We start from the raw sequence: 19,196 nt of genomic DNA, 5'->3' as shown, positions 1-19,196 counted from the left end.
GAAACTCAATATCCAGACTAGTTTTGGAGATTTAAAATTATTGATTGAATCGGCTGAGAAAGAGGAATCCAAGTTGTTGTCTATGGTTAAATCTAAATATCTAGATATTTGTGCAAAGTATGAACCAAGTGTGCTAACGAAATTCTTTAACGATATGTTAGACAACGTGTTTGCCTATGGTTGTAGGCTAACACAAGTTAAACTCAAAAAACTGCAAAGGGACAGATCGGACTTCTCTGCAGGTCAGGTGTTTATGTGGCCGAGAGCAGTCCCTTTGATTGGTTGTAATAGAAATGGTACTGGCCGTGGAATTGAACTGATAAGTCAAACCTCCTTGAATCATGTCGAGACCAACAGTAAAAGAGATTTTACTGCTATGACGAATCCTGAGGCTGAGAGCGTGCAGGAAGTCGGATAGGAGGAGCCCTGTAACTATTGAGTTAGGTTGTGACCGCTCACTGAATGAAACAGCGGTCCCTAAAAAGAAAGTTTTGGTAAATCAAACCCAGGTCCATTGTGAGATCAATGGTAGTATACAAAAAGGTAATGATGAGTTGCAACTAGCAACACCTACTTTTTTAGGCAGTCCACGTCCAGTGGGACTGCAATTTCCACTACCAACAAGGAGCAGGTCCGCGAGTCGAGGCAGAGGACGGACGGATCAGACAGAGCCAAGGGGGAGAAGCACAACAAGGAACAAGCGGAAACAAACTGACAGCTTGGTGAGTCCGTACAATATAAAGAAGGCTTTCCTCAATATGAAAAATTAGTCATTAACTTATCTAAATATAACTTTTCTAAAGCTGAAAACAATGTTTTGAACAAAGGACTGTTGTTTATTCCAACCATGGACTCTTACATTGCTGACATTGTGTTTGATATTGAACTGTTTATTAGAAATTTAATGCTGAAGTTGTTATATGATAGTAATGTTAATAGTAAAGTTACTGTTTTTAGAAAACCTAGTATTTATACGCCCCAATTGAATCCATTATTGTCTGCTTTTGAAAAAATTGTGCATAGATGATGCATATAAAGTTTTTTATGACTTGAACACAAAGAATTATAGCAAGAAGTGGCATAATTTGAAAATGGATGAACGCTTAGCTTTAAAGAGTTTGCAGATCAATTCTATGATTATGATATGCCCTGCTGATAAAAGGAGGGCCTATTGTTGTCTTAGACAAGGATGATTATGTTAGAAAAATGTTCTTGATGTTGAGTGATGATAAGTTTTATAAAGTTATAAGTAAAGCATATGTCAATAGAATGATAAGTAATGTACATAAACAACTGAAGGATATGTTCACAGCTAATTTGTTAGATGTTAGTCTGTACAATTTTTTTTTTTATTTCTAGCCCTACTATACCCATTATTCAAAGTCTACCCAAAATACATAAAAGCATGATAGACCCTCCCATGAGACCTATAGTAGCTGGTAGAACTTGGTGCACTGAATCAGTCTCTATCTTTTTAGAGAAAACATTGAAACCTTTGATTAATGAAACCTGTCACATTTTAAAAGCACTGAACAGTTTGTTAAAGACCTGTACACATTTGTTTATGATAGAGCACAAGTTAAAAGCACACACTTGTTGTTAGTTACACTTGATGTAACTTCTTTGTTTACGGTCATACCTAATGACTATGGTATCAACAGTGTCACTAAATTGTTGGTTGATAGTGGAAATTATGACAGTAATTTTATAGAATCTGTATGCTTGTTACTGAGGTTGGTTTTAGAAAATAATGATTTTATCCTTCAAGGCAAATATTATTGGCAATGTCAAGGTGTTGACATGGGGACATCTTGCGCCAACAGCTACGCTAATGCTGTGATGTTGGGATGGGAGCAAGAGATACTGGAGAATGATACCTTTAAGGATAACATAAGATTCTTCCGTAGATTTGTGGATGACCTTTTCTTAGTTTGGGAGGGTACAGTTGATGAGCTAGAAATCTTTGTTGAATATGTCAACACTACTACGAGTTTTCTGAAGTTTACAGCGAATCATTCCTTTAAGGAAGTTAATTTTTTGGAGGTCACCATGCTACAGGACATGAATGGTCAGTTTAATGTTAGGTTATATAGGAAGGAATGCCGTGTTAATAACTTACTTAATAGAGGTAGCATGCATCCCCAATTTATATTTAAGAATGTAGAACAAAACCAATTTTTTAGAGCATCCAGATTAAATGCTAATGCTACTGACTTTGACGTACAGCTTAGCAAAGTACAAGATGAGTTAAAAGAAAGAGGCTATGAGCCCATCCTCATTAATCAAGGGCTTCAGAATGTAATGAAAATGAGGCAAAGTAAAGCTAAGCCTTATTTTTCCAATTATACGGTTGTTAATAAGAACATTGAGAGTGCAACTAATCCACATCCTTTGAGATTATGTTTCAGTTATTCTAGGGATATAAAATATTATACTAATATTATCAACATAAACTGGAACATTTTAACCTCTGATGTACAAATTAGCAAATATTTAGGAGCTAGACCACAGTTTACTTTCATGAATCAGAAATCTCTACGCACACAGTTATGTTATCCAAAGGATAATGCTACATTAAGTACCATCAGAGGTAGCAGACCCTGTGGTAAATGTAATTTTTGTAGTTTTATAGATACATGTATATCTTTTCAGCACCCGGATACTCATGAGATCTACAATTTTAGTGTTAATGCCAGATGTGATTCCAAGCATATAGTCTATCTTGCTAGATGTAACACTTGCAGAAAGTTCTATGTAGGTAAAACTGATAGAACTTTTAAAGATAGAATCAGGGAACACCTATATCACATAAGGAAAGTTAGCACCTTTAATGCTCTTGCAGACACATTAGTGATACTAGTATGCAACATACATTTTCTTTTAGGGCTATAGGTAGAATTTTTGAAAGCATACGAGGAGGGGATGTTAAGATACACACTGAAAGTTTAGAAGCGAGATGGATAATTATACTTAGGGCAACCACAGGACATAGTTTAAATGAAAACATTCATTTGAGACCAGTCTTAAAAAACAAACCTTTGCGTAGATGATATGGCCCTTTTGAATGTACATATGTTTTGACATATGTTTCTATATTCGTTTTTAAGTGTTTTTAAACATGTTTATATATGCATGTATTTATGTTTTAAGTTTCGGTTCTATGTATAAAATATTTTACTACAATATGCCTTTAAGAATGATTTGGAGATTCATATGGTAATTAGTATAGAGATGTCAGCATTTTAATTTAGTATACCTGAAGAAGCCTACCTGGTGAAAGTGCTTGTGTTCTGTGTTTTTTGGATAATAAACCTTTAAAGCCTGGAGCCTTACCTCAGTGCCATTTTTGCTGTTTATACGAGTTTTATTTCTTTTCTGAGGTACCTGGTTATATTTTTAATTTTTATATTTTCTATTCTAAAATACATACTTAGCACCTAATAGCTCATAAATCAAAGCATAATATTGGACAACAGGATGAATTGGTGCTACATATTGGCATCAGAAACACCTGAGCACAGTGGCATTCTTGGTAGTAGCAGTGGTTAATTAGCAGGACATCTCTTGCTTTACATATTACCTGATTTGTGGGTGTGGTCCAATGCTATTTCATGAAAATATAAGGCTTGGACAGAATCTTGCTACTGTGCTGTGGCACACAAGTGCATGCAAAATGTCACTGACACAATTGTCAATGTCCAGCTGTCAGCGACAATGCGATCTCTGGTACGTGTTAGCACAAAAATATTCTCCCTACCTACAAAGAATGAAGTATGTGCACATCCCACATTGAAACAGATGGTGAAACAAAGTTATACCCTGACATAATAAAACACAAGGTGATGAATACCAAGCAGAACAATTTAATAACAGTCATTAAACACTTTCATCCAAGTATATAAAGGACTGTGACTGTCTGTAGTTCTACCGTATTTCCTTACAGCTGTGATAGTTTCTTGATGTGCCCTTTCTCTTCAGGCAAGAAGAGAACATGACAGTATTCATACTGCCTACTGCAAGAAGCAGGAGACGTTTGCAGACAGCCAAGGATAGTTTCATTCACAATTGCTGTCATATATTTTTAATATTTTCAGTCTACTCTGCAGAGGGTCACTTACCCAAGAGACATAGTGCCCACACCAAAACCAATAACCCAAAAAAGAGCACCAGATAGCCGTTTCCACTGCATACTTCTATTTATTAAATCCACAGCAAGCCACAGCAACACATAAAATTAACACTGACACACAACCAGTTCGTTTTCATCACACAACTTCATCAGATAATGCAAACAGTCATGTTCCCTTCCTTATATACCCCTACAAATAAAACAATTAAAAGTCATGTTATGCTAATAAAACCATTTAACCCCTCATGGAACAAAGTATTTAAAAAAATAGTTAAAAAACATTTAAACAATTTTTACACAAAACGTTTAAAATCTGTTAATAAATAGTGAATAAATACTTTGCTCCATGAGGGGTTAAATGGTTTTATTAACATCACATGACTTTTAATTGTTTTATTAATAGGAGTATATAAGGAAGGAAACATGACTGTTTGCATTATCTGATGACGTTGTGTGACAAAAATGAACTGGTTGTGTTTGCATTCATTTTGTGTGTTGCTGTGGCTTGCTGTGGATTTAATAAACAGAAGTTTGCAGTGGAAACGGCTATCCGATGCTCTTTTTTGGGTCAGAGGCTCACTTGTGCCAAACTCCTCTCTGGGTTTCCTGACTGTCACTTCCTGTCATGCTGAGCATGAGGGAGATGAGGCTGAAAGTGCTTTAATGAAGGGAGATCCAGCCTCTTAACAGCAGTTTTCTGTCCACGCCTGCATTGTCTGAAGAGGCCCAGCCATGGCTGTAATAGGTGGTAGATGCTGTGATGAACACATCAGTGGGTAGCTATGTGGCCCAGAAGGACAGCCTCCAGGAATGGATAGCAGATTTGCTTACTTGGCTATCCCCTACCATTGGGCCTCAAGGTACAATGTAACCTGTCCCACCAGCAACCACCCTAATCCAGCTCAGTTATGATTCCCTGTAATGACTCTCTGGCTCAGGGCAGTAGGCAGCACACTGCTGTTCTTATCCAACCATTTCTTCAGCTACATGTACTCCCTGCCACTTTGGTCATCTCTCATACCTTGTGCAAAGTTCAACTTTCCCCATCACTATTTGTTTATCCCCTATCTCTGTCCATTTCATGTGTTCCTAACCCAAAGTCTGCAATTTTGCTGTTTGTCTTTGTTGTTCCGTGTGTATCTGTCTGTCCACATACACTTTCCCAACTCCCTTTCATGACATACTTTCCCTTTCACCTTTCCTCTTTATTCCCTTCTCTCCATATAAAGAAACCTGGGGACTAACCCCAAGAAATACTGTTAAACCCCTTTCCCTCATCCTTCACACATCTATACATTGTCCTTTTATGTGATCCTCTGCTTGTTCTTCCCCTTTTCCCTTGCATCCTTTTACACACATTACAGCTGTCCAAGTATGTGGACACTGTAGAACTACATCTGCACACACTGTATAGGTTTTTGCAGTGTTGTGCAACATGGGCAAAATAACGTGTTAACACATACGTAGTGTTTTACATCAGAGATGTCTCAGCCTGTGAGTTTGCGCTCTCTGTTCTCATGAGACTGTGCAATGTAGTGTGTGATCACTCTATGGTTATGTTACTACACCCTGTCTATGACTTTCACTGCATGATTGCCTCCATTTGCATAGCTGATGTGGTGCCCATTAAACTCCCTTTAATCACCTTATTTCATACTCCCCCATGTTGTCACACAGTGATGTTAAGTTACTAAAGGCTTGAGCAGAACTTTAGTGCATACCTGTGCATACAAACTATGATACAAACACAAATGAACAGTGCTACTAGAGGTTAGAAGGGGTTATGGGTGAGGATGGGGTGAGAACCGCTGTCTTCTGCAGCAGATTTTTTTTCTGTCCACATCTGTTATTCATCGGGGCAGCTGTGCACGTTTACTGTGTCTCGAGGAAATAATGAGTAACAATGGCAGACTAATCATGCACCCACAAGCATAGTTCTAGTGAATTCCTGCACTGTTCAAGTATTCAAACTGCCATTACACACTTTATGCAGATAGAACTTGAACTCTGACCTGCAGAAACATCACTTCCAATTACTTTGCATTTTACAATCGGCAATATCTTCCATCTGATTTCTTAATTTCCCCTTATTTTGCTGTAGTAAAGCCATTCAGAAACACATCATTTAATGTGTTTTATCCCCCTCCCTTGTTCTACTGTCACATCATCTTAGCCACCATGTTCTTTTGGCTGGTATCCATCTGCTATAAAGGCTCTCATTCTTTGTTTCTACTCTCCCAACAAAGTTTTTATTACTATGAAATATTGCATCCTGTAGTGCCTACTAGTTGCTCTCAAAACATGATTTGGTCTGTGTTCCATACTGTCTTCAAATTTTACATTTTACATTTTATGATATGCTGCATGTACTCAGGTTTTGAAAAGCTGCTGTAATATAATGTGTTTCAAAAAATGGAGTTTGTTGAAAACCTATGGCTCAGAAAACACACCATGAATTGAAAACCGAAGAAAAAAGCTGTGTGGAACTACCACATGGGCTCAGCACCTGCAAAGTGAAGGGAAGGGATCAGGTATGATGCCAGTTTATCGAAGGAAGGAGCAGGACGGGCTGCAGCAGATTAAATCATGCAATGGCACCTTCTGTTGGGAATGTGAACTGTCACTATATGAATGGAGGCAAAGACTGAATGGCAGCTTGTGATGGGTACTGAGAAGTACCAGCCAGCTATGATGGACTTACCGCTGCACATTGCTCTTTTTCTAGAACCAGACTTCTTAACTAGGGATGACCTGTGACTGCTACTGTTGCTACTATGACTACTATGGAGCTGCCTCTGCAGAGGACACAGGTGGATGTGAGATTACTCCCAAGTCCCCAGCCAGTTAACATACAGCTGGAGTTTACTCTAGGGTATGATCACTATGACTTAAGTTGCAGAAATGTAAAATTGTCTACTGCTTGTGCATATGTAGTAAATGGCTACTCCAGGTATCCAGCCTTCTTGGAAACCATGTGAGTGAATCTTGATAGAGTGCCACCTACTGACTCCGTGATCCTACTGGGAAAACCTCAAGCTCATGTGAAGGACATGACAGATAAATCTAGTAGCATCATTTGGAGAAAACAGGTTGTCTGACCTAAAAACAAATTCTGAACTGTTACCAGGCTTTTACAATAGGCAGGGATTTTCCATTAAATACATAAGGGTACTTATGTACCAGACTACTTTGGACCAATGTCAATAACTGTTGCAGTCATCATGTCATCACATCTCAGGCCATATGGTCTGGACAAAAAAAATGTTCTGAGTTGTCAACTGATCACCGGTTGGTAGTCAGCTAGTCCAGACAACAGGACTGGCAACCTACAAACCACAAAAACACAAATGTGTAGGGACAGTGTCCTCAAAATGTTTCAGTATGTTATTAGCTCAACTCCACCTCCAGGACAGCAGCTCCCATAAAACAGGAAGGTCAGGAAAATGGAGTTTGCATATACACTGTTCCAGACCTCAGTAGCTGACTCAGTGAAAGGGCTCTAATGCAAAGAGATTGTTGTGTTTCTCATAGTGGTATCTCATGGTTATGCTAATGGATAACAGCAGTAGTGAGGGGAAAGCATTAAGTTAAAAAAGAGGCCATTCATAAAATGCAAGCAGAGACTTTCCAGATTTGTGTAACATGTAGTGACAGGCATGGAGAAAGCAGATGCAGAAGGCCCGCGCATGGCAGATGTTTGGTGAGGCCATGAAGAATGACATTCAGATGGTCTCAAAGAAGTTACACCAATCAGGTGAATGGGTAATACTGACTAGGCTGTTTTCAATAAGGTTATGAAATTAACCTCAAATGGGTGTATTGTCAGGAGACAGAAGGAACACTGATGAGTTCTTGTGTCTGATGAACCTGCCCTCCTGTGGTACAGCAGTGCCAAAAGCAACTGGTACAGTCGTGTCCATTTCTATAGATAAGGTCTCTCCAGGACTCTAGGAGTGGATGACATCAGAAGGAACTGGACACAGTTAGTGTCTTGTAGATAACCACAAAGGACTACAAAATATCTCCACAATGCTACTAAATTGATGTGATCGGGCTATAGAATATGTCATAGACAGTGCTCTGTACTGCATTACCTTAAAAGTTTGTTAAAAAGATTGTAATGAAAAGCCACAAATTAAATCAAGATGTTTGAAAAAAGCACAGGTAGCAAGCCTCTGTATTCCTTAAAATACTGGCAGTATCATTTTCCATATGGAAAGAGCTGAACTTTAAATCATAGTTACTAGGAGAAATGTTACATGAAGAACTAGGGATCTCATCTCCCATATACCACTTACAAAATTCTCAAGTCACCAATTTACTTGTGCACAGACTATAATTACTTCCCTTAACATGAAGGATACTCTGTTGCATGCTGAGTTTTTCAGTTTCTGACAAAGCTTGCAAATACAAAACAGGATTGCAGTACCTAGCTTGAAAATGCTGTGCTGTATTCTGTACTGTAATTAAATGATGCCTGGTTTGTGTTTTATATAAAATCTCAGTAACTCAAATTAGCTCCTGCTTTGTTTTAGACTTTGCATAACAACTAGATTAGTATGGCCTATGCTTTACACAACTAAACTTACTTAAAAAATTCAGCAGGTCAAATGACATCCCCATGATTACAAAGTGCATCCTACAAACCGTGGGTGGATTTCTTGGCATGCATCACTACCTATACAGCTGTATTTTAGCCATTGCCTTGTGTTAACTAAATCCAAGCTTTTGACCAAAGAAGAAATAATCGTAAAGTTATTAGATTCTCATTAGTTTCATCCTGTCTAGGTGTTAGATATGCTAGTTTGCAGAGTTCTAGAGAAAACCAATGAATTGTGATGGAAGCATAGTTAACGGTACAACTCAAACCGGCTGTAGCTAGCTACAATAAAATCAGAACACAGAGGTATTGTACATACCACGTAGAGCCTGTGACACTATTTAGTAACCACTACTTCTGTCAAAAATAACAATGTAACCTTGCACATCACCTTACTTTCAGTGATTTCTTGAGTGAATCAGTCATATTGATGAAGAAATGTGGCATGGTCCTGGCAACACAAGTTCAATAACAATAATCATCCCTTCTCAGCTTATTTCAGAATCCAGTAGAAGTGCTAAAATTAACTTTGTGGTCAGAATTCATGGAGCTCTAAAGGTAAAAATGAAAGATCAAAACACATCCCACAGAACATTTCATTCCTTACCTTCTGTTCCATACATGTGAACACATTTATTTTAAACTGTCACTGTCCAACACCCCCAACCCCATATACAAAAATCAACTATTCTTTTCTCAAACCATTATGGATGTCATGGCTGAGACATTTCCTCTAGCTAGGAGATGTCAGGAAGCTCTCACTTTGTGAAGGCTATCAATTTAAAGGCAAGAACCAAATTAAAATAAAGGCATTCTCTGTAACCTGAATTTTAAAGATCACGTTTAATGTGGCAAAATAAACTTTTAATTTTACATTAATAAGCATTGGCATGCATCTTTATGCACATCAACACGCTTGTGTAAAAATTAAACTGTTTCAAGGCACTTACTGTAACTTTTAAAATTTAAAAAGCTTCCAGATACAATACTCTACACCCCAACCATTTTATAGCACTAATATTAATATGGTGGCAGGAGGAGTGTACTTCAGTATGTAGTCCAGGTCTAATTATGCTGGATTAACATGAGTAAATGCTTGCTAATCCAGTGTAATTACAGACAGACCCAAAGTGACATGCACATCTCCTGTTGACATTAATATTTAATGCTGTAAATATGACTGGAGTAGCTTAGAATGCTGTGTTCAGAAGTTTTTATTTACTTAAAATTTTCAGAAAATGCTTTGAAACAAACTTATTTTTACATCAAAAAGTGTTGTCATGTATAAAGAAGCATGCGGACACTTTTTAAGTAAAATTAAAAGTTTGTTTTGCAGCATTAAACATGATCTTTCACTAGTCAGTGCCGAGCTATACCAAGTTCTGGCTGTGACAGGCTTCTTGAAATAGCTTGCTATTTCCTTTCACATTATAAAATGCATATTTTTCATAATAAAACACATTTTCAGGACAGTCCTGCCTAGTTTGTGTCCCCTGTTTTAGATAAGCACAGCAGTCACTGAAGAAGCTACTCGTGTGACTTGCAGTCATGTGATAATTCCAACCTGTGGTTTAAGATTAGTCAAATATCTGACATTTTTCTAGATGCAAATAAGTGAACTCTGCAGGTAAGGATCATAGACACTGCAGCTGAAAAGCAATCTATGATCGAGGTAAACCTTCTCACCCAAAAGCTGTAATATGCATTATGCAAAACTATGTATGTGGCCTCATACTGAAAAGTACTATGGAAAGAAAACAGCATGCAAAAGTATGGCTGAATAATTCAGACAAGTAATACACTTAAAAATGACAGCTGTTTACATTTTTACAGGTCTAGCTGGAAAATGCTTTTTCTTGATCTGGTTTGATGGAAGATGTGGGTTCTCTATCTACTGTCACTACCAGCTAGTTTACAGCAGAAAGAAATGAAGGGGACATTCATGGGTACAGCTCTATAAGAAAATAATTGCCTTACTTCTCCATAAACAGGTGATCTTCCAAGGCACTAGGGGACTACGGTAGCAAAGTATAATGGGTACTCAGACTCCATATCAGTCTCTGTTACTGTGAGATATAGTGCCCCTCCTCCCAAATCAAGGAAGCATTCATAGGAGATTCCCCTGGTGCTACCAAATGATCTATTGCTTTCAGGTACTCCCACCAGCAGCACAGCAAGCCTTACTCTGATGTGATCACAAGCTTCTCAGGCAGTGTTGTTGCCCTTTAATTAATAGAACTCCAAGGTATTCCAACTGCCAACCGTAATAACTGTTACCTCACCACAGAGTTTCCCTGGGTCTGTTGTGTCCAATGCAGAAGCAAGGCATGTGAATGCCCTTTTAATGACATTAACAGTCCAAAATAGCACTCTTGAAAACCTATCTAATGCTTGCTTTCTTCAAATTGTGGGGCCTTGTTGAGCACCCCTTACTTAAAATAATAATTGCTGAAGTCACCGCTCATGAGTACCAACCTGGGTGCTCACAATAACATGTTTTGTTGTACAGTTGCCCACCTGACAAGCACCATATTCACATTTCCAGGATGGGACACTGCTACAAATTAACTTATAAACATACAATTATAAATTTCAAGAGAACTGCTACTTTCTGTGTTCCCTAATTTTGAACAAATGGCCTGACAAGGCACTGTTATAAACACTGATATCAAAGATATATCTTCATCAGAGGATTAAGACAGAAATGGCTAACTGGCAAACTTTATGGACTCATGATTCCATACATCTGTGCATTTTCCCCAGATCCCTGGTTGTAACGAGTACGAGGCAACCAGGCCAAGGCCTTTCTGGATCCCACCTCTGACGGTACTCTCACTGTAGCCACCAAACTAAAGGCTCCTGGGATCCCTTCCGATTACTAGTTCTATATGTGAGTATATGGAGGGGGGGTTAATGTATACATGCTCTATTGATCCCTTATGAATGCTGGTTCCATAAACAGTAGCCAATGTTCAACTGCTGATTCATCAAGGTCTACGTATTTTGCTTGCATGATAATTGTTTTTGGTTCTTTATCTTAGCACTACTAAATCTGGAAGAGGATTTTATTTTTATTTATTCTTTTTTTTTTTTTTGTGCTCAACATAACCTTGCATTGTTTTCATGTTGTGTTCATATCATTTATCATGTTCTCAAAGTACATGGTAAATTTGTCATGAAAAATCTTTCCATGTTGAGACTAGCGCATGTCAGATTTTCAAATGTAAGCCCTGACTGGTAGACCTCATCTTAATGTTGGGGACTTAAACCCCCCAACTCAGTCTTTGGTACATATATGACAGATGTGTTTTGGATTAGGCAGTCACAAGACCATTCTAGTTTCAGGTCCGTATAACTGTAGTAAGGTTAAAACCCCTTATCAGTCGGTGTTGAAACTGTTTAGATGCGCTATTACCCTGGAGAGTTGCGGTGCTAATTCCACTTTATAAATTATTAAAAACTACAAGAAAAATCTAGCCAAGCTAGAGTTTTCACTGTGTGATTCCTTAAACCTCTTGTACTAGAGGTACATGGGGTATATGAAAATGACCACTTAAGGACATCAGGTGTTTCAGCTATATGGCAGTTCTGATTGCCATTGGAATACAGTGTAGAAAGACAAGCCAACCAGAAGCATCACATTTTCTTGGTAGTGGTATAATTTAAGGAAGACAAGAGACATTGCCCTTCCCTGTGAAACTGTACACACAAACGTACTTAGTTACACTACAAAAGGGTTAATCAAGAGACTGAAAAGACTATTTCCTGTGGAGACAATGCAGTATATCCTAATCTAGAGCTCATGCTGGAGCTGCCAACAGTTAATGCTGGGAAATCTATCAGTTATCTGGAAAACTGACAACCCCCCAGACAAGACACTACTTACTAGGTAGAATGAAGGCATGCCCAGAAACTATCCAATACACAGTACTGGTGTGCTTGTAGTGCAATTAATTGGTGGCATTTTACACTAGCTATACTGATCAAATCATGTTTGGTGAACGTGCACTCTAGCTAGGCTGGCCATTCACAAGCCTAGCTACTGTAACCAATTGTGCAGATGTGAAGCCTCTGTAGACACTCAGGCACCATATCACTATGTATAACTTATACAGAAACTGAACTGTGAAAAAAGTCTGTTGTTTCCCCTTTCCCCACAAATGTTCCTGTTTGGATCCCCTCTCGCACATATTATATTCTCAAATTATGCACTGCAATTCATGCTTTGCATAGCCCATTCCTCTAAACTCCTGCTGTTATTTAAATGGAAGCACCCAAAGGGTACTGTGCAGTGTAAACTGGGGCATTGTAAAGTACACAGAAATGGACCTAGAAATTATATTACAAGATTTGTTGTTCAACATGATGCTGCAGCAACTGGAGAATAAATACAAAGGCATCAGGTCAGGAAGGGGGCTGCGTACCATTAACTGTGTGTATATATATATATATATATATATATATATATATATATATATATATATATATATATATATATGTATATATATATATATATATCACACACACACACACACATATATATATATATCTATAGACATATGCACACACACACAGACACACACACACACACGCACAAACGCACACACACACACATACACATATATATATATATATATATATATATATATATATATATATATATAGATATAGATATATAGACATATGCACATACACACACACGTATATATATATAGATATAGATAAAGATATAGATATAGATATAGCAGTTACTCAGTAGCTCAGTCTGTTAAATACTTTTTACACAATAAATTTTGCCACACACAGTCCTGGGTTCAAATCTAGTGGTATGTAGCACTAAAATTTCAGTATCAGTCACACGATGTTCACATTTTATCTGACATGGCTTAGTGGTTAATCAATTTGGCTATGGTGTGCAGAGTCCTTGGTTCGATCCTTACAGGGGTTCAGGGAAGTAAATAGTGTGGGAAGAAATAGCCAGGGAATTGTTATGGCTAGGCTTGTATAGGCCCTAGGGCCGATAGCCTAGTACCAACCTATGAACCTATGTACCAACCTATGAACCTATGAACCTGTCACCCCTGGGATTCAGGTTACTGGCTAAAGCTCTTGCCACCCCTATAGTGCCTTTTTTATGACAAAACCACCACCGTAAGAGATACAAGCATGCAAAATCTGAAGGTAATGCTACTCAATGCTAGAAGTCTAAATTTCAAAATGTACTCTCTCGAGGCACTCCTAAAAATGGAGAACATCGATATCTGTGCAGTAACTCAGACCTGGTTCAAGGCTCCAGAGAGTACCCCTGCAATACCAGGCTACAACTCTTACCAAACTTTTTCAGCCACCAAACCAAGACCAAAACACTAAAGGTGGAGGAGTGTCCATATTCGCCAAGGATATTCACACCTCCAGGCTAGTTGCCCAATACAATGCATCTGAAATTCTCCAGGTGCAACTAACACTAGGTAAGACTGCAATCCAAATTGTAGCTTGCCACAGATGCTCCACCATGCCCCAAGATTCTCACTACACCTTTCTAAACATACTGGAAAATATTAAGATACAACCCTTCCATTAACTGGGAAAACTACTCAGGTACCAACACCTTTTCCAAATGGTTCTTGGAATTCATAAATTCCAACACCCTGGATCAACTAATCCACTGTCCCACCAGGGGCTCCAATATCCTAGATCTGGTCATTACCAACATGGGAGACAGATGCTCCACACCAGTGGCCACCCCCTCATTGGTCAGATATGACCATAAGCAAATCACTCTTGGCAGCCACATCCCACCCCCACCCCCCAGTACAGAAACCTCCGTAAAAAACTTCTTCAAAGCCAACTTCATGCTACTCAAGTCAGAAGTGACAAACTTCATGACACCCATGCAGATGGGAGCTGAAAGTTTGACTGCTGAACCGTACACTAAGGCACAGTACAAGCACATCCACTCGTGCATGAATCGTGCCATCCCAAATAGAACCAAGATGCTCTCCTCCAAAAAAAGGAAGCCAATCTGGTGGTCTCCTGACATAAACAAACTATACAACAGATGGAAGAAACTGTTGTAGAAAAGAGGAAAATCCCAGGATGCAAAAAACTCCCTTACCAGCCTCAGTAAGAAGCTGAGATCCCTCATAAAATCCTCCAGAGCTAGTTATGAAAATAAAATTGCCAAAGATTCCAAAGACAACCACAAGGCATTCTATAGTTATGTCAAGAATCTAAATGGCAATGCTCAGATCTGCTCTGAGCTACATCAGAATGGCATTAAATATACTGATCCCAAGGATATTGCCAATATACTGATGGATCAATTTAGTGCAAACTTCACCCCTCTCTCACCCCCTAAAGGGCCCTTCTCAACACCAAAAGATGGCCAAATTCTGATAATCACGACCACACAGGTAGAAACCGCACTCTCCAAAGCTAAGAATACAGCATCCACTGGACCAGACGGCATCCCAGGCTGTGTACTACATGGACTACAAAATTAACTGGCACCTCACCGAAGTGTCATATTTAATCATAGCCTCACCTCAGGCTTCGTGCCCACTGAGTGGCGCACAGCTACAGTTATCCCACTCCACAAGGGGGGATCCACCTTGGATCCTGGGAACTACCGTCCCAATCAGTCTGACAAGCCTGATCTGCAAGGGCATGGAACGCATTATCATGAAACTTATAAACAAAGACATTGGCGACCACCAAACACCGGACCCCACCCAGTTTGGGTTCGTGAAGGGCCGATCTTGTCTCCTGAACCTGATTTACTGCTCTGGAGACTGATTCAAAGAAGTTGACAGGAATCATAGATAAACTTACTAAGCTGGGCATAAATCCCTACGTCACTCGATGGGTTGCCAACTGGCTTACTGACAGAACCCAGACTGTAAAAGTAGCTGACTCCAAATCCAGCTCTAGATAAGTGACAAGTAGAGTACCTCAGGGTTCAGTCCTAGGACCATTCTTGTTTGGCATTTACTTCTCTGAAGTACAGGCCAACACTAAGGGACTCTGGCTAACAAAGTTCGCAGATGACTGCAAACTGGGAGCCATTATTGAATCCCCAAATTATGTGGATATTTTACAAAAGGGCCTTACAGAAACAGATGTTTGGTGCCAGAGCCATGGGCTCAAGCTTAATGCCAAGAAATGTATAGTTATCCACTTTGGGAAAAATCATGTGCCCATGAATTATGACAGAGGTGGCAGTACACTAAACACTGAAAGTGTGATGAGAGACGTAGGGACACAGGTGGACAGTGGTCTCACCTTCAATAACCACATCCCCACAACAGTCAGGAAATCCTTCTATGTGGCACACCTCATCACTAAGGGCTTTTCATCCAGAAAAAAGGAGGTCATTGTCCCACTGTACTCATCCCTCATTAGACCCATTATAGAGTACAATGCCCCGTTTGGTATGTACCTCACAAGACATCTGCAACAGCTGGAAAGGCCGCAGAAATACTTTACTAAAAGAATCACAGGCCTAAAGCAGACGCCCTGTCATCGCAATGAACAAAACATGCTGGAGGGATAGGTTCCTGACCCAGAGACTCGCCCTACTCTGGAATAGACTGCCCATACATGTCAAGCAGAGAACTCCTTGGCCCTCTTCAAAAGGAACCTTGACGATTGGATGGGAGATCGGAAATTCACCCCAGGGATCACGTCAGTCGCCCTGCTAGACAGTGGTCCAGGGAAGTAAATATTGTGGGAAGAAATATCCAGGGAATTGTTATGGCTAGGCTTGTATAGGCCCTAGGGCCGATAGCCTAGTACCAACCTATGAACCTATATGTGTATATGTATATATATATATATATATATATATATATATATATATATATATATATATATATATATATACATATGTATATACATACATATAGATATATATATATGTATACACACACACACACACACACACACACACACACACACACACATATATATATATATATATATATATATATATATATATATATATATATATATATATATATGTACATAATTATATATGCACAGAGACAGAGAGAACATGCATAGGTAGTCAAAGGCCACTTGTTTGAAATGCATTCTGTTCAGATCAATTTTATTGAGCAAAATGTGGTTCAGAAAGAATGAAAGGAAAGGGGGCTGTTTGCACAAGATCACAGAATACCAGAGCTGGGACAACTGACACTTTTCTCTGGTACTGTGCAATCCCAGAGTTGATATATTTAAGTTAGTGGGGATGTGGTAGAGGGGTGCAGGGGTGCTTGCCTCCCCACACAAAAAAAAATTAGTTCACTTTCTTCGATAAGTCTACATTTCAGTATTGTTCATTTGATAACATGGATTTTTGACAATGTGAATTTCAGTGGGCTACCATAAATTCATATGCATACACGCACATAAATATACATATATATTATACATTTTTTCTTTTTTAGTTAAACCCATTTAAACAAGGTGTGGGTTGTGGGCTATACTTATATTTGGCTTGTTTTTGACGAAAAAAATTCTCAATGAACTGTTACTGAGGATCCCGGTGAATCCTTTTCCCTTAACTACAGGAGTTGCCCTTTTTTGAAAACGGTGTATTAGATTATCCTTCCTCTCCCCTTTGTATTTATTACTTTCTCTCTTTTGTTCTTTTTTTGCACCTTTACTTTAGGATTGAGTAGGTAGTTTGCATTAACACTGTTCAAAAATGTTTTTTCAGCCTTCAGTGGTGAAGATGTTCTAGACATTTCTCAGCTGATGTCAGGCGTTCTATAACATGCTTTACATCATTATTATGCACTGCTAAAGTAAACTGCCTTGTTTTGTGGTCCTACTGTTACTGTGCCTTTGTAATTGTTTAGATGTCTGGAGCATATCTCCCCGGGCCTCCGCTGACAACAGGCTCCGTGGAACCTAGTCGGACATTCCCGGTCAGCAAATGTTAAATAAATAAATAAAAAATAAAATAAAAATAAAAAAAAGATGTGTACACCCACTTCACTGCTAAATAAACTTTGTTATTGTCTTTTCTATTTTGCAAAACCAATTAAAAACCTGATTTGGGGGAAAAACATTCATCTACGTTGCCTGTTCACATAACTTGTCTATTCTTGACTGGCACAATCTGAAAGAGAAATCCTACTTTCACATTCTTTTTTATTATTTTTCTAGTACAAAAATGAGTGTTGGGCTTTAACTTGAGACAATTTTCTTTACTTAAGACACATTTAAGACAATTGCAGTACGTTCATCTTTATACAAGACACTAATCTTTAGCTGAAGTATTTTTCTCAGTCTTTTCCCAAATGAAAACATCTTAAAGGCTTAAAAGCAGGAGGCAGTGGATGGATTTTTTGTGCACACAGACAAGAAAAATTACTGTAATCATATCAAATTAACATAGTTACACTGACATAAAATCTGGTTGTTTCCCTTCAGCAACCCTTGCGTTCTTGTTACGGTCTTTTAGTCATCTGCTACAGACAACAAAAGAAGCAGTGAGCCTTAGATATGACATCTGTCTGCTACAGACACTGACATGAAAGGGAACTGGTATAATTATGTGGCAAGCAGTCAGCTGCCACAAACATTTCAGTTATAGAGCACACTTTCATTTCTTTTTCATTCGGCATACAGTATTAACACACCATTATTTTAAATGCTGCACACTGAGGGTTTATGCTTTAAAAATAAATCTTCAACCCTAGATAACTGGATCGGAAATCTCAAATTCTCCCTAAGTCTATCCTGTCTTGCCCTTCGTGAGGCTAGAGGGAGTTCCTGAATAGTTCTTTTTTTGGCCTAAGTTTGTAATAGCCTGTAAACGGGTTGCCTAGTTTTTAACTGTGAATCTATGTATGCATCCATGCAGAGTGCCTTCTTGTTTACATATGCTTGACTGACTGTATGATTCCCTTACTCAGCATTGAGCACACTTTGGCCTACTATAGTCCAAATCAGATGGAAGTACAGTGCACAATAAATTCCAAACTATATTGAAATGCCACAGTGAACAGCTGAAACAAATGCATAAATCTGATAGAGAAGGTACTACCATGTAAGTTGCTAGTGTTGCCTCAAAGGACAACACACCTACTCTTATAATACTATAACCACAGATGTTCTACTATTGTTGTAAGACTAAGAATCCACCAATCAAACTGCCAGAAACTATAGCTGACCTTGGAGGTAAAAACTGAGTAACTTTTGGGTGAGTTACTTTTCAGATTACTGACATCAGATTACATAACTCTCAGTTTTAGTCCATGGCTTCAAAGTATCTACTTTTAATACTGACATCTGCTTTAATTATAAGTCCAGCATCAGAAAATTAATGCTAATGTGGAAGACGTTGCTCTCACAATGGCCAGATTTACAAAGAATGACTTTGCTGCCTACCTCTTGTTCTTTGCAATATTTTCATCTCAGTAATGGTTCGTGGCAATCATGCAAGACTGAAAGGCATGG

General features: G+C 38.6%; 1 protein-coding gene across 1 annotated transcript in view; it reads right to left on the bottom strand.

The window, feature by feature from the left end:
* ITPKB (inositol-trisphosphate 3-kinase B) overlaps positions 1 to 19,196 on the bottom strand; it is a 1,126,253-nt gene that overhangs the window by 489,803 nt on the left and 617,254 nt on the right. The window lies entirely within an intron of this gene.

Source organism: Protopterus annectens, chromosome 1.part2, assembly GCF_019279795.1.
Source record: "Protopterus annectens isolate FY-2018-M chromosome 1.part2, PAN1.0, whole genome shotgun sequence".
Taxonomy (NCBI): Eukaryota; Metazoa; Chordata; order Ceratodontiformes; family Protopteridae; genus Protopterus; species Protopterus annectens.
This window is presented reverse-complemented; position numbering and strand designations above follow the sequence as displayed.